We start from the raw sequence: 14,051 nt of genomic DNA, 5'->3' as shown, positions 1-14,051 counted from the left end.
CACTGTGTCTGTCTTCTGTCTTACTCCCTTTCTCTGCCTGTCTGCCTGTCTGTCTGTCGGTCTCTCTCTCTCTCTCTCTCTCTCTCTCTCCCCCTGTCTGTATGTTTCTCTCTGTCTCTGTCTCTCTCTCTCTTTCTGTGTCTCTCTCTCCGTCTCTGTCTTTCTCTGTCTGTCTGTCTCTCTCTTTCTTTCTCTCTGTCTCTCTCTGCCTGTCTCTGTCACTCTGTCTGTCTTCTGTCTTCCTCTCTCTCTGCCTGCCTGTCTCTCTCACTCTCTCTCTCTGCGTGTCTCTCTCTCTCTTTCTTTCTCTCTGTCTCTCTCTGCCTGTCTGTCTCACTCTGTCTGTCTTCTGTCTTACTCTCTCTCTGCCTGCCTGTCTCTCTCACTCTCTCTCTGCGTGTCTCTCTCTCTCTCTTTCTGTCTGTTTCTCTCTGTCTCTCTCTGTCCGTGTCTGTCTTTCTTTGTCTGTCTCTCTTTGTCTTTCCTTCTCTCTGTCTCTGTCTCTCTCATTGTGTCTGTCTTCTGTCTTAGTCTCTCTGTCTCTCTCCCTGTCTGTCTGTTTGTCTCTCTCTCTCTGTCTTTGTCTTTCTTTCTCTCTGTCTCTGTCTCTCTGTCTCTCTCTCTGTGTGTCTGTCTTCTGTCTTACTGTCTTTCTCTGCCTGTCTGTCTGTCTCTCTCTGTCTCTCTCTCTCTCTGTCTCTCTCTCTCTCTCTCTCTCTCTCTCTCTCCCCCCTGTCGGCTGTTTCTCTGTCTCTGTCTGTGTCTCTCTTTCTGTCTGTTTCTCTCTGTCTTTCTCTCTCTGTCTCTTTCTCTCTGTCTCTCTGTCTGTCTCTGTCTCTGTCTCTCTCTCTCTCTCTCTCTCTCTCTCTGTGTGTGTGGGGGGGGTGTGGGGGGGTGTGTGTGTCTGCCTTCTGTCTTACTCTTTCTCTGCCTGTCTGTCTGCCTGTCTGTTTGTCTCTCTCTCTCTCTGCCTGTCTCTCTCCCTTCCTGTCTCTGTTTCTCTCTCTTTCTGTTTCTCTCTGTCTCTGACCATCTGTGTCTTTCTCCGTCTGTCTCTTTATCTGTCTCTCTCTCTCTCTTTTTCTGTCTTTCCCTCTTTGTGTATCGTTGTCTCTCTCTGTCTGTCTCTGTCTCTGTCTCTCTGTCTCTGTCTCTCTGTCTCTCTGTCTCTCTCTCTCTCTGTCTGTCTGTCTGTCTCGGTCTCTGGCTCTGGCTCTCGCTATCTCCCGCCCTCTCTTTTTTTTGCAAAATAAGCTCAAGTACATCTAATCTAATCCCTCACCAAGGCCCGAATTCTTAACTTCTGACATCCCAGATTTGATCTCCCTACAGAATGCTGTACAGAACTGGCGAGTTGATTTCTGGACTTGGATACCTCATAGAAACTACATAGGAATAAAGATCCAATCCTAAAATCTGGTGTGGCTTCTCCCTCGACTGTCTCGAAAAATCGTACCTCTGTTCCCCTAGGATGCCGGAAGAGTTTTCTCAATGTGCATCTGCCCGTGTCCTAAGTGATCTGTGACCGAGCCCTGTCCGTTCTGTCTCCAATATGTATGTGCAAACACTTCTCTCCATTTCCACAACTACCCACGGCCCCTTGTGGAACCACTGGCTCTTCGAAAAAAATCCCAGAAGTGGTTTTGGCTTTTTGGCTAGGAGGCCTAAGCCTGCTGAGAACTTTCCTGCCCAGGATCCTGTGTGAACAAAAGTGCCTCTGCTGGGAGCTGGGATCGTCGGGACCATGCTTGCTAGCGCTGGATGAGTCTCTGGAAGGACGCACGGGACTCCGCAAAGCTGACCTGTCCCACCGAGGTCAAATGGATACCTCTGCATTGGCCCGAGGCCTCCAAAGTACATCACCGTCACCAACCGTCACCGTCAGCATCCTTGTGAGCCTGCCCAAGACCCCGCCTCCGGGGAGACTCTTGGGAGCCCGGCCTTCATCGGCTAAAGTCCAAAGGGATGGTGACTTCCACCCACAAGGTCCCCACTGAACGGCGAAGATGTGGAGCGTAGGTCAGAGAGGGGACCAGGAGGGGAGACGTCCTGACCGGCGATGAGTTCCCTAGGCTCTGGCCACCCCACCCACGCCCCACGTCCCACGTCCCGGGCACCCGCGGGACACCGCCGCTTGATCCCCTCCTCTGTCCACAGCCGGCCCCACCCCACCACGCAACCCACGCACACACGCTGGAGGTTCCAAAAGCACACGGTGTGAATAGAGCCTGACGGAGCGAGAGCCCATTTCACGAGGTGGGAGGGGTGGGGGTGGGGTGGGTTGGGGGTTGTGGGGTCTGTGGAGAGCCCGATTCTCCCTCTTGGGTGGCTACAGGCTAGAAATGAATATCGCTTCTTGGGCGGAGGGGCTTCCTTAGGCCATCACCGCTTGCGGGACTACCTCTCAAACCCTCCCTTGAGGCCACAAAATAGATTCCACCCCACCCATCGACGTTTCCCCCCGGGTGCTGGATGTATCCTGTCAAGAGACCTGAGCCTGACACCATCGAATTACACACCTTTACTGGCTTGGTGGGTTTGTTTGTTTCTGAGATGGAGTCTTGCTCTGTCCCCCAGGCTGGAGTGCAGCGGCGTGATCTCAGCTCACTGGAACCTCTGCCTCCTGGGTTCAAGTGATTCTCCTGTCTCAGCGCCACCATGGCCGGCTCATTTTTTTTTTTTTTTTTTTTTTTTTTTTTTTTTTTTTTAGTAGACACGGGGTTTCACCCTCTTTCATTGGTTTTCACTGGAGATTCCAGATTCGAGCCACACCTCATTCTGTGCCACAGAGAGACTTCTTCTTCTTCTTCTTCTTTTTTTTTTTTTAAGTGCAACGCAACGTGTCTGCCTTATTTGAGTGGCTTCCTATATCATTATAATTGTGTTATAGATGAAGAAAAGGTATTAAACACTGTGCTAATGATAGCGAAAGTGAAGACAAAAGAAAGGCTATCCATTTTGTGGTTAGAATAAAGTTGCTCAGTATTTAGAGCTACCTAAATACGTCAGCATTTACACTCTTCCTAGTCAAAGCTGGCCGATCTGAATAATCCTCCTTTAAACACAATTTTTGATAGGGTTAAGATTTTTTTAAGAATGCGACTCCTGCAAAAGAGCTGAACAGACAATACACATTTAAAAACATCACAACACAAGGATCAACCAGACTTGGGAAAAAAATCGAAAACGACACAAGTCTTATGAAGAACTGAGTTCTTAAAATAGGACGGAGAACATAGCCATCGGAAGAGAAGGCAGTATTGGCAAGTTGATTGTTGCGTTGGTCAGCAGTAGCTGGCACTATCTTTTTGGCCATCTTTCGGGCCATGTAACTACTACAGCAAAATGAGATATGATCCATTCAACAACATATTCGCAAATCAAAAAATGTTTCCGTAATATAATGCTTCAGATTTAGAAGCAAATCAAATGATAGAACTCCACTGCTGTAATAAGTCACCCCAAAGACCACCGTATCTGACAGAATAACTACCACAGGGTTATGACTTCAGAATTATACTTTCTCTTGATATTTACTTATGTATGTATTTATTTTTTTAATGTATTTCTCTTGAGACGGCGTCTCGCTCTGTCGCCCAGGCTGGAGTGCAATGGTGTGATCTCGGCTCACTGCAACCGCCACCTCTCCGGGTTCAAGCGATTCTCCTGCCTCAGCCTCCCGAGTAGCTGGGACTACAGGTGCCCACCACCACGCCCAGCTAATCTTCATACTTTTAATAGAGACGGGGTTTCACCGTGTTGGCCCGGATGGTCTCGATCTCTTGACCTCGTGACCCGCCCGCCTCGGCCTCCCAAAGTGCTGGGATGACAGGCGTGAGCCACTGCGCCCGGCCTTCTCTTGACGTTTAAACTATGAAGTCAGTCCAGAAAAATGCAATAAATGTCAACGGTGAGTATGCTGTTGAGGCAGAGGTAGGACCACACTTTTTCATGTCTTATTCAGTTGATCACAATAGGACCTAGGTAGTAATTTCCTATGTGCCCACTTATACACGAGTACAAAAGAGTAAAACAGAGAGACCGCTACATTAAAGGGCACGTGAAGTTCTTCATAGTAACTCCGTAAACTGGAACACTGTCAAAAAGCAGCAGCTCGTGAGTTGTTTCCATCTATTTTTCTATTCTCCAATAAGTGAACTATGCTATTCCTTTCCAATCTCCCAAGCGCTCCTTGTCCCCATCACCACTTCGGTGCTCGAAGAAAAAGTCACAAATCCAGTCACACAACTAAAGAAACACATACACGAACCAAAGACAACTACAGCGTCTGCAAAAGTTTGCTAGAAGACTGAAACTGTTGAGTATAAGGATCTGGTATTCTATGATCATGAGTTCATTTCAGAGTTTGTTCAAGACATACGTTTCATAAGGAAACATCTTAGTTAGAAGTTATTCAGCACTATGTACCATCCCTAAGTATTTTTAACCAAATTCGTGACAATAAAGAGCTATCTAACCAGAAAAACTAGCGAGTACCGGCGCCATCCATAGGGCTTTGTCTTTACACTTCATTACCACTTACCATGCCTTACAATGTCTGGGATTGACCCTGATAGCATTTCGAAAACAAGCTGATGCTTTGTCCAGTTCTTCAGTGAAGACAAGCTCACGCCCTAATGCACTATAGGCATAAGCATCATTTGGATCCACTTCGAGAGTTCTCTGGAAGAATTGAATCGCAATATCGTGTTCCCGTTGCAGACCGAAACAGTTCCCTGCAGCACACCAGGCCTCTGGCTGGCGAAGTTTTATCCCTGTCTGTGAAGTCTTTGGACAGAACTGAAAGAGCAACATCTTTCGGAGGATGCCAAAGTGTTGTAGAGTAGATCTCCATGCCTTCGACTCTGTAATTCTCAATCCTTCTAACCTCTGAGAATTTTCTTTCAGCTTGTGTGGACTCTGAAAGTTTACAATAGGCCCTTCCAATTTGGCACAGTACCCAACCGGTATTGCGGTGGTGAGAAGCTAGATGGCTCAAGATACTGACAGCTTCTTTGCCGTGGTGAGAACACAAAGCTAAATAACCTTTCCCCCTTTCACGAGGAAGGCTCATCAAGCCTTCCGCTGCTGCTTTTTGTAGATTAAAAGCCTGAATCTGAGGCGCGATTGCGGCTATTTTCCCTTCTGGAGTGACGGAAGAGTCCAATGTTGTCACTTCCATGGCTATCACTTATGTTCGGTGGAGTTATTCCTCCTTTATTAGCTTTACTTTTTGTTTTTCTGTTTGGGATTTTAGGTGGAAACTTCCCTTTTAATTTTCTCCTATTCTCCTCGGTTGTGGAGCTGTCACTAGTCAAGAGTCGTGAATTTCTTCGAGGCGGTGCGTTTGGGGGAGATGCCATAGTGGGGCTCAATACCTGAGGTGTTGCCCTTGTCGGCGCACCAGAACTTTGTGTTTTTGCGAGAATTGGGGTTACCTTTCGGCTCTTTCCCCTCTGCGAGAAGACAGACTGTGTTCCGGTTTGGCCGATTCCGGCAACAGACTTTTTTGAAGGGGCTCCGGTGGATGGCACGTCAATGACAGAAGGTGTCTAATACCAGTGCAGTTTTGTCCATAGGATCCGTCTCCGGGACTTGGGGCTTCTAATGGCAAAATGCCAACACTTGGGGCTCATGGACTAACTGCTGCTGGTCCTCCTAATACACTTCGACCAGTTTTTGGTTTATGTTGAACCTGTTTAGATCATATGGAAGTTCCTGTTCCCAGTGGGACGGTATCAGGTGAAAGGACGGCTGAATCGATAGAAGACACTGGGGAGTCTGTATTCAAGGAGTACTTTGAATTGGAAGATTCTCAATTCAATCCGTTTAATTCAACGGTGTCCTGGGGTGTTTCCGTAAGAACGGTCTCAGGCTGTCTGTGACATAAGCTAGGACGAGGTCCCAGTGTTTTGGCACAACACTTGGACAGGCAGTTGCTAAAGCTCTCTAGAGATGTGAATCAAAATGTTTGGTCAGGATCTGGCTTTTCCCCCCTATTTCACATCATGATTCAAAGGGACACCAGAGGAAAGGATTTCAACGGAGGCTCTTTTGGTCACATTCTGACCCTTTGGTAAGCCGATCTGTCTTGCAATATACATGTCCCAACGATGGAAGGGGAAAGCGAGCTGAATCAGCAAACTCAGGAACAATAATATCATCATGGCTTCTCTGCTTAGGAAACACTCCACCCGATAAGATTTGATCCCCTTCTGCAAGCTTGCTGAGATCAACACAACATTTCGCAAGCAGGTATTCGCATTGCGGTGTAGTACCACTGTGTCCTTTCAAGAGTCTATATGTTTTATAGGCCTTTCCTGAGCGGTAAGAAGAGGTTGCCAGTAAAAACAAGGCTTCTTCTGAGTGTACTTCTGCATAGAGGCGTTCTGCGAGGAAAACCGCACCTCGGTAGGCATAGTGGCTTAGTGCTTGCCATATAGCAGCCTGGACGGGTCCCTGCAGCACCGCCATCCTCGAGGCTCAGGCCCACTTTCTGCAGTGCCTCAGGCACCGCCCCCCCCCCACCCCCCCCACCCCCATAGCGGCTCCGGCCCGGCCAGCCCCGGCTCATTTAAAGTCACCAGCGACCGTTACCGACCGTTACCGTGGGATGGGGGAGTCCGAGCCAGAATGACTTCTTTATCCTGCCGACTCTGGAAAGCCCGGCCCCTTGTGATCCATTGCAAACCGAGAGTCACCTCGTGTTTAGAACACGGATCCACTCCCAAGTTCAGTGGGGGGATGTGAGGGATGTGGCAGGTAGGACGAAGGACTCTCTTCCTTCTGATTCGGTCTGCACAGTGGGGCCTAGGGCTGGAGCTCTCTCTGTGCGGACCGCTGACTCCCTCTACCTTGGGTTCCATCGGCCCCACCCTGGAACGCGGGCCTTGGCAGATTCTGGCCCTTCCTGGCCCTTCAGTCGCTGTCAGAAACCCCATCTCGTGCTCGGATGCCCCGAGTGACTGTGGCTCGCACCTCTCCGGAAACATGGGAAATCTCTCCTCTACGCGCGGCCACCTGAAACCACAGGAGCTCGGGACACACGTGCTTTCGGGAGAGAATGCTGAGAGTCTCTTGCCGACTCTCTCTTGACTTGAGTTCTTCGTGGGTGCGTGGTTAAGACGCAGTGAGACCAGATGTATTAACTCAGGCCGGGTGCTGGTGGCTCGCGCCTGTAACCCCAGCACTTTGGGAGGCCGAGGCCGTAGGATCCCTCGAGGAATCGCCTAACCCTGGGGAGGTTGAGGCTGCAGTGAGTGAGCCATAATTGTGTCACTGCGCTCCAGTCTGGGCGAAAGACAGAATGAGGCCCTGCCACAGGCAGGCAGGCAGGCAGGCAGGCAGGCAGGCAGGCAGGCAGGCGGGCGGGCGGGCAGGCAGGCAGGCAGAAAGACAACAGCTGTATTATGTTCTTGTCAGGGTAGGAAGCAAAAATAACAGAATACAGCCCTTATTTTTTTTTTCCCCTTCGGACGGAGTTTCACTCTTGGTGCCCACGCTGGAGTGCAGTGGCACCATCTCGGCTCACCGCAACCTCCACCTCTCGCGTTCAAACGATTCTCTTGCCTCAGCCTCCTGAGTAGCTGGGATTACAGGCAGGGGCCACCACACCCGGCTGATTTTGTATTGTTAGTAGAGACGGCATTTCTCCATGTGGGTCAGGCTGGTCTCGAACTGGCGACCCCAGTGGATCTGCCCGCCTCGGCCTCCCAAAGTGCTGGGGTGACAGGCGTGAGCCATCGTCACCGGCCGGCTACGTTTTTTTTTTTTTTTTTTTTTTTTTAATTATTTTACTTTTTTTTAGTTTTCAATTTTAATCTATTTATTTACTTATTTACATTTATTTATTTATTTATGTATTTACTTATTTATTTATTTTCGAGACAGACTCTCGCTCTGTTGCCCAGACTGGAGTGCAGCGGCGCGATTTCGGCTCACTGCAAGCTCTGCCTCCCGGGTTCACGCCATTCTCCTGCCTCAGCCTCCCAAGTAGCCGGGACTACAGGCGCCCACCACTGTGCCTGGCTGACTTTTTGTATTTTGAGTAGAGATGGGGTTTCACTGTGGTAGCCAGGATGGTCTCGATCTCCTGACCCTGTGATCCGTCCACCTCGGCCTCCCAAAGTGCTGGGATGACAGGCGTGAGCCACCGCCCCCGGCCTATTTATCTATTTATTAACTTTGAGTCCAGGTTATGAAACCAGTTAGTTTTTGTAATTTTTTTTTTTTTTTTTTTTTTTTTTTTTGAGACGAGGTTTCACCGTGTTGCCAAGGCTTGGGCCGAGGGATCCACCGGCCCTCGGCCTCCCAAAAGTGCGGGGATGACAGGCGCGAGCCTACGGCGCCCGGACCCCCCCTTCCCCCCTCCCCCGCTTGTCTTCCCGACAGACAGTTTCACGGCAGAGCGTTTGGCTGGCGTGCTTAAATTCATTCTAAATAGAAATTTGGGACGTCAGCTTCTGGCCTCACGGACTCTGAGCTGAGGAGTCCCCTGGTCTGTCTATCACAGGACCGTACACGTAAGGAGGAGAAAAATCGTAACGTTCAAAGTCAGTCATTTTGTGATACAGAAATGCACAGATTCACCCAAAACACAGAAACCAGTCTTTTAGAAATGGCCTTAGTCCTGCTGTCCGTGCCAGTGATTCTTTTCAGTTTGGACCTTGACTGAGAGAATTCCCAGTCGGTCTCTCGTCTCTGGACGGAAGTTCCAGATGATCCGATGGGTGGGGGACTTAGGCTGCGTCCCCCCAGGAGCCCTGGTCGATTAGTTGTGGGGATCGCTTTGGAGGGCGCGGTGACCCACTGTGCTGTGGGAGCCTCCATCCTTCCCCCCACCCCGTCCCCAGGGGATCCCAATTCATTCCGGGCTGACACTCTCACTGGCAGACGTCGGGCATCACCTAGCGGTCACTGTGACTCTGAAAACGGAGGCCTCACAGAGGAAGGGAGCACCAGGCCGCCTGCGCACAGCCTGGGGCAACTGTGTCTTCTCCACCGCCCCCGCCCCCACCTCCATGTTCCTCCCTCCTTTGTTGCCTAGGAAACCGCCACTTTGACGACTGGGTCTGATTGACCTTTGATCAGGCAAAAACGAACAAACAAATAAATAAATAAAATAACACAAAAGTAACTAACTAAATAAAATAAGTCAATACAATCCATTGCAATGCAATAAAATACCATACGATACGATAGGATAGGATAGGATAGGATAGGATACGATACGATACGATACGATACAATACAATACAATACAATACAATACAATACAATACAATACAATACAATAGGCCAGGCGCGGTGGCTCATGCCTGTCATCCCATCACTTTGGGAGGCCGAGGTGGACGCATCACCTGAAGTCGGGAGTTGGAGACAAGCCCGACCAACATGGAGAAATCCCGTCTCAATTGAAAATACAAAACTAGCCGGGCGCGGTGGCACATGCCTATAATCCCAGCTGCTAGGAAGGCTGAGGCAGGAGAATCGCTTGAACCTGGGAAGCGGAGGGTGCGGTGAGCCGAGATTGCGCCATCGCACTCCAGTCTGAGCAAAAAGAGCGAAACTCCGTCTCAAAAATAAATAAATAAATACATACATACATAAATACATAAATTAAAATAAATAAATACAATACAATAAAATAAATGGGCCCTGCGCGGTGGCTCAAGCCTGTCACCCCCTCACTTTGGGAGGCCAAGGCCGGTGGATCAAGAGGCGGTCAGACCAACAGGGCCAGTATGGTGAAACCCCGTCTCTACTCACAATACACAAAATTAGCCGGGCGCCGTGCTGTGCTGTACTGTCTGTAATCCCAGCTACTCGGGAGGCCGAGCTGAGGCAGGAGAATCGCTTGAACCTGGGAGGTGGAGGTTGCAGTGAGCCGAGATCGTGCCACTGCACCCCAGCCTGGGCGACAGAGCGAGACTCCGTCTCAAAAAAATGAAAATGAAAATGAAATGCAACAAAATAATTAAAAAGTGAGTTTCCGGGGAAAAAGAAAAAACAACAACAACAACAACAACAACAACAACAACAAAAAACAACCCCACCGTGACATACACGTACGTACGCCTCTCGCCTTTCGAGGCATCAAACACGTTAGGAATTATGCGTGATTTCTTTTTTTTAACTTAATTTTATTTTATTATCATGATTTATGTTTCGAGACGGAGTCTCGGAGGCCCGCCCTCCCTCCGTCCCATTCCCTGGTTGCCCAGACAACCTCAGGAGACAGACCCTGGCTGGGCCAGATTGTTCTTCTCCTCGGTCGATGGTTTCCTTGTCTTTCTTCGTGTCTTTAACCCCCGTGGACTCTTCCGCTCGGGTTTGACAGATGGCAGCTCCACTTTAGGCCTTGTTGTTGTTGGGGACTTTCCCGATTCTCCCCAGATGTAGGGAAAGCAGGTAGATTTGCCTTGCCTGGCCTTGCCTGGCCTTGCCTGGCCTTGCCTTTTCTTTCTTTCTTTCTTTCTTTCTTTCTTTCTTTCTTTCTTTCTTTCTTTCCTTCTTTCCTTCATTACTTTCTTTTTTTCTTCTTCTTCTTCCTTTTTTTTTTTTTTTTTTTGAGACAGAGTTTCACTCTTGTTGCCCAGGCTAGAGGGCAATGGCGCGATCTCGGCTCACCGCACCCTCCGCCTCCCAGGTTCAAGCGATTCTCCTGCCTCAGCCTCCTGATTAGCTGGGATTACAGGCATGGGCCACCGTGCCTGGCTGATGTTTGTACTTTTAGTAGAGACGGTGTTTTTCCATGTTGGTCAGGCTGGTCTCCAACTCCCAACCTCAGGTGGTCCGCCTGCCTTGGCCTCCCAAAGTGCTGGGATGACAGGCGTGAGCCACAGTGCCCAGCCTCTCTCTCTCTCTCTCTCTCTCTCGCTCGCTCGCTCGCTCGCTTGCTTGCTTTCGTGCTTTCTTGCTTTCTTGTTTTCTTTCTTTCTTTTGTTTCTTTCTTGCTTGCTTTCTTGCTTGCTTGTTTTCTTGCTTTCTTGCTTTCCTTTCTTTTTCTTTCTTGCTTTCTTGCTTGCTTGCTTTCGTGCTGTCTTGTTTTCTTGCTTGCTTGCGTGCTTGCTTGCTTTCGTGCTTTCTTGCTTTCTTGTTTTCTTGCTTTCTTTCTTTCTTTTGTTTCTTTCTTGCTTGTTTTTCTTTCTTGCTTGCTTTCTTGCCTTCTTTTCTTTCTTGCTTGCTTTCTTGCTTTCTTTTCTTTTTCTTTCTTTCTTTCTTGCTTTCTTGTTTTCTTGCTTTCTTGCTTGCTTTCGTGCTTTCTTGTTTTCTCGCTTTCTGTCTTTTGCTTCTTTCTCTCTTGCTCTCTCGCTTGCTTGCTTGCTTGCTTTCGTGCTTTCTTGTTTTCTTGCTTTCTTTCTTTCTTTTGTTTCTTTCTTGCTTGCTTTCTTGCTTTCTTGTTTTCTTGCTTTCTTGCTTTCTTTCCTGCTTTCTTTCTTGCTTTGTTTTCTTTCTAGCTTTCTTTTCTTTCTTGCTTGCTTTCTTGCTTTCTTTTCTTTTTCTTTCTTTCTTTCTTGCTTTCTTTTTTCTTGCTTTCTTGCTTTCTTTTCTCTTTCTTTCTTTCTTTCCTGCTTTTTTGCTTTCTTGCTTGCTTTCTCGCTTGCTTGCTTTCTGTCTTTCTTTCTTTCTTTCTTTCTTTCTTTCTTTCTTTCTGTTTCGTCCTTTTGAGACAAGAGTTTCACTCTTGTTTCCACGGCTAGAGTGCAATGGCGCGATCTTGGCTCACCGCACCTTCCGCCTCCCGGGTTCGAGGGCTTCTCCTGCCTCAGCCTCCTGATGAGCGGGGATTACAGGGAGGCACCCCCACGCCTGGCTTGGCTGATGTTTGTGTTTTTAGTAGGCACACCGTGTCTCTCCGTGTTGGTCAGGCTGGCCTCCGACTCCCGACCTCATGTGATGCGCCCACCTCGGCCTCTCGAAGTGCTGGGATGACGGGCGTGAGCCACCGTGCCCGGCCTGTTGACTCATTTCGTTTTTTTTTTTTTATTTCTTTCGTTTCCATGTATTTACTGACATTTATTAATGTAAACATTTTTGTACATTTATATGTAAACGACAATGCGTATATCTTTGCGTTTACTACTCTCGCGTCTAGTAAACACGTACCGATTGCATAGAAACATACTTCTACATAATAGACGTAGGTGTTTCTGCTATACAAATACATACACATCGCTCTATAGAGAAGCGATCGTCCACAAATACGTTTACGCTTACGTACGAAAAGTGTTGTATTTATGTTAATAAATGAACAAGTGTACGTAGTTATCTCTGTTTTCTTTCTTCCTCTCCTTTACGTTTTTCTTCCTTCCTTTCTTCCTTTCCCTCCTTCTTTAGGTTTTTCTTCCTCTCTTCCTTTCCTTCTTTCTCTCTTTCTGATCTTTTCTCCTTCGTGCTTTATTTCTCTTTCGTTCCCTGTCTCTCCTTCTTTTTTCTTTCCTCCCTGTTTCTTTTTCCCTTCTTTCCTTCGTTTCTTTCCTCATTCTTTCTCTCTTTTTCATGTTTCTTTCCTTTCCGTCTGTCTTGTAAAAATGGAGTGTTTCAAAAGTTTTCTCTGTGTATCTACGTTTTTTAAATTGTCTCTCTTTTCTCCATTTTCTTCCTCCCTCCCTCCCTCCCTGCTCCCTTCCCTCCCTCCTTCCCTTTCACCATCTGTCTCTTTTCCCCATTCCCCGCCCCCCCCCCCCGTCTGTCTCTGCGTGGATTCCGGAAGAGCCCATGCATTTTGCCTCTCCGTGTGTCTGCAGCGACCCGCGACCGAGTCCTTGTGTGTTCTTTCTCCCTCCCTCCCTCCCTCCCTCCCTGCTTCCGAGATGCATCTCCGAACACCCACGCGCCGTGGGTTGTCTTCTGACTCTGTCGCGGTCGAGGCAGAGACGCGTTTTGGGCCCCGTGTGTGTGGGGTTGGGGCAGAGGGGCTGCGTTTTCCGCCTCGGGAAGAGCTTCTCGGCTCACGGTTTCGCTTTTGCGGTCCACGGGCCGCCCTGCCATCCGGATCTGTCTCGCTGACGTTCGCGGCGGTCGTCGGGCTCCATCTGGCGGCCGCTTTTAGATCGCGCTCTCGGCTTCCGGAGCTGCGGTGGCAGCTGCCGAGGGAGGGGACCGTCCCCGCTGTGAGCTGTGCAGAGCTCCGGAAAGCCCGCGGTCGTCAGCCCGGCTGGCCCGGTGGCGCCAGAGCTGTGGCGCGTCGCTTGTGAGTCAGAGCTCTGGCGTGCAGGTTTATGTGGGGGGGAGGCTGTCGCTGCGCTTCTGGGCCCGAGCCGGGCGTGGGGCTGCCCGGGCCGGTCGACCAGCGCGCCGCGGCTCCCGAGGCCCGAGCCGCGACCCGCGGGGACCCGCCGCGCGTGGCGCGGGAGGCTGGGGACGCCCTTCCCGGCCCGGTCGCGGGTCCGTCCGCGCTCATCCTGGCCGTCTGAGGCGGCGGCCGAATTCGTTTCCGAGTCCCCGTGGGGAGCCGGGGACCGTCCTGCCCCCGTCCCCCGGGTGCCGGGGAGCGGTCCCCGGGCCGGGCCGCGGTCCCTCTGCCGCGATCCTTTCTGGCGAGTCCCCGTGCGGAGTCGGAGAGCGCTCCCTGAGCGCGCGTGCGGCCCGAGAGGTCGCGCCTGGCCGGCCTTCGGTCCCTCGTGTGTCCCGGTCGTAGGAGGGGCCGGCCGAAAATGCTTCCGGCTCCCGCTCTGGGGACACGGGCCGGCCCCCTGCGTGTGGCACGGGCGGCCGGGAGGGCGTCCCTGGCCCGGCGCTGCTCCCGCGTGTGTCCTGGGGTTGACCAGAGGGCCCCGGGCGCTCCGTGTGTGGCTGCGATGGTGGCGTTTTTGGGGACAGGTGTCCGTGTCGCGCGTTTCCTGGGCCGGCGGCGTGGTCGGTGACACGACCTCCCGGCCCCGGGGGAGGTATATCTTTCACTCCGAGTCTGCATCTTGGGCCACCGGGTTATTGCTGACACGCTGTCCTCTGGCGACCTGTCGCTGGAGAGGTTGGGACTCCGGGTGCGTGCGGGGCTCTGGCCTACCGGTGACCCGGCTAGCCGGCCGTGCTCCTGCTTGAGCCGC

At 50.6% G+C, this 14,051-nt stretch overlaps 1 pseudogene; it reads right to left on the bottom strand.

The window, feature by feature from the left end:
- LOC134728823 (cell division cycle protein 27 homolog) overlaps positions 1-7,620 on the bottom strand; it is an 8,142-nt pseudogene extending 522 nt beyond the window's left edge.
- Positions 7,621-14,051: the final 6,431 nt, after the last annotated feature.

This window comes from Pan paniscus, chromosome 14 (genome assembly GCF_029289425.2).
Source record: "Pan paniscus chromosome 14, NHGRI_mPanPan1-v2.0_pri, whole genome shotgun sequence".
Lineage (NCBI taxonomy): Eukaryota > Metazoa > Chordata > Mammalia > Primates > Hominidae > Pan > Pan paniscus.
This window is presented reverse-complemented; position numbering and strand designations above follow the sequence as displayed.